The following is a 2934-nucleotide window of genomic DNA, read 5'->3' on the forward strand; positions in this document are numbered from 1 at the left end:
CCTGCCTAACTAAGGCAAAAATAAACTTTCCTTTTTTTTAGAGATTCAATTTTATCTCACTCATAGCAGTGTGATATTGGTGAAAAAATATAAATTACAGGGGCTTTTTCTTTTCTTTTCTTTTTCTGCCTTGGATTATTGAATATTCTGCCTCACATCACTTTTGTTTCAAGAAAATCTAGAACTGGAGTTAATCTGACAGTAAATATTAGAAAAAACGTTTTTTGTAACTCAAAATAGTGATTACAAGAAAAGAACCATTCAAGGTCATTAAATTCATAGTCTTCTGTCTTGTTTAGCAGCTCCAGAAACTGACAATGTTTCATGCATCTGCATGCACATAGATAATGATGTCCATAACACTTAGCATAGAATGTGCTTAACAAAACTGTGAAAATTTTTCAGTATGTGCTCTACAGTAGAAAAAAGCAAAGGGGATTATCAGCCTTTTGTTTTAAAATTCCAATACAGCATTAATTGGAGCAGCATCTATCATGATAGAAATGAATTTTTCATAGTTAGCTGAATTCCCCATCAACCAATATAAAAGGTGGACAAATATCTGTATCACAAGTGTGATGTGTTGGACTACAAATTAACAATGTTTCTTTGTAAATTTGGAATCATTTTGAGATAAAATGCATCTAAAAAATAATTGATTTCTTTTATATGGCACTTCACATCCATTTAAGTAATATTATTTGCAATTTAAAAAACTTTAACTCAATTGATCTTTAAGATGATTAAAGAGGTCTGGAATTCTATGGGAATCTGCTTTATGACTTAATTAAGATTTGTCACACTTTACAAAATTACATTTTCAGAGGCTTTTTTTCTCATATTTCTTTAACAAAATTTCCATGCATGAAATAATTCATCTTTTTAACCAACTCTCCTTGTAATAATTGTTTCTTCTTTGGGCAATAATTTAAGCAACTTTGCAGCTTGCAAAATGCACCTCAGATATTTTTAAAAATAATTTAAAAAATTTTTGGACATTGAATTCTGATTTTAGGAAATTTCAAATTTTAATTTTTCTTTCTACTTGAGGAAAAAGTTGTCAGTGTACTATATAATTGTTGAAAATGTCTCTTCATATACCCCACCTTATTTTTAAAACAAAAGTCAGGATATTCTTTTGCTTAACTGCAGCATGTTGCATTTTTACTTATCATGAAATGTGTGCCTTCTTCCAGCATCTTTTCTATAGTGTTACAGTCATCATAGTAGTTTCTGCAGCTCCACTCAATGCCTTTGTTTCAATTTTTTTTAAATTTATTTTCTTCCAAAAAGTTACTTATTTTTAAGCTAAAAAATAATTTTATCATATAATTAAAATAATACATATTTCAATTTAATTACAAATTATAATTTACATAGGTTTCACTGTAACTCATTCAGAATTCAAGCATATTAATTAAGCACATTATAATATTACACCTGTGTGTGGGAAAAGTAATTTAACTGAAACAAGCCATTGGCACTATCTATGATGTATTTATATACAACTTTAGAAGGATGCATTTACCTAAACACACAACACTAAAGTATGATACAATGGACACAGTGAAATATAGTTCTATTAAAGCAAAGTTTTGTTCCATGGAAAAAATATTTCACACTGCCTCAATGGTTAATATGTTAATTCAATTAAAATCAAATTTAAAATTTTGTTTATCAGTACACTATTCATGTTTCAAGTGCTCAAAAGCCATATATGCTAAGGAGACTACTTTTATTATATGTAGCTACAGAGTCTTTTCACAGAATTATGTAATACATGTACATATGAAAATCTCTGGGATGGAGGGGTAATTAAAAGTGCAGGTAGAGATTGCAAAACTATCTTACTATTCAGGACCATCTTTCTGTAACTCATTATTTATGATCCCTTATACATTTTCCTCAATACTATTTATTTAATAATGCATTATTTTGAAATAGAAATTATCACAGAACTAAATAGGTGGAAAAAGAGGAATATTAAGGCCTCTAAACTTGCTTTTATATTGAAAATTTCATTTTAAAAAAATTAAGATTCTGGGCGCCTGGGTGGCTCAGTCAGTTAAGCATCTGCCTTTGGCTCAGGTCATGATCTCAGGGTCCTGGGACTGAACCTCATATTGGGCTTCTTGCTCAATGGGGAATGTGTTTCTTCCTCTCTCTGCCCTCTCAGCCACTTGTGCTCTCTTTTTTGCTCTCTCAAATAAATCAATAAAATCTTTTTAAAAATTAAAAAATATTTAAAATTTCAAGATTCAAGATATTTTTAAAAGATAAATTCCAGTGTCTTTATTAGGTAGAAATAGAATCTTTCTATACACAGTTTTTTTTTTAACTTTTTGCATGAAAGGATGTTAAATATTGTCAAATGTTTTTCCTGCAACTATTGAGATGATATGATTTTTATCCTTCATTCTTTTAATGTGATATATCACGATTATGTATCTGCATATGTTGAACAATCCCTGCATCTCAGGGTTAAATTCCTGAGAATTTTGTATGATTCTTTTAATGTGCTATTGAAGGTGGTTTGCTAGTTTTTCTTGAAATGTTATGCACCAACATTTTTCAGAGAGCTGCAATAAATAACCCTAATATTTCTATAGAACTGGGAAAGACTTCAAATAGTCAGAGGAAAGTTGAAGAAGAAAATCAAAACTTGTATCATCACATTTCTGGACTTTGTATATTACAAAGCTATAATCATCAAGACAGTATGGTAGTGTGGTACTGGCACAAAAACAGACACATAGATCGATGAAACAGAAGAGACAACCCAGAAATGGACACTTAACTCTATTGTCAACTAATCTTTGACAAAGCAGGAAAGAATATCCAATAGAAAAAAGACAATCTCTTCAATAAAGGGTGTTGAGAAAATTGGACAGCCACATGTAGAAGAATGAAACTGGATGATTTTCTTACACCATA

The sequence above is a fragment of the Canis lupus genome, chromosome 11 (assembly GCF_003254725.2).
Source record: "Canis lupus dingo isolate Sandy chromosome 11, ASM325472v2, whole genome shotgun sequence".
In the NCBI taxonomy this organism is placed as follows: Eukaryota; Metazoa; Chordata; class Mammalia; order Carnivora; family Canidae; genus Canis; species Canis lupus.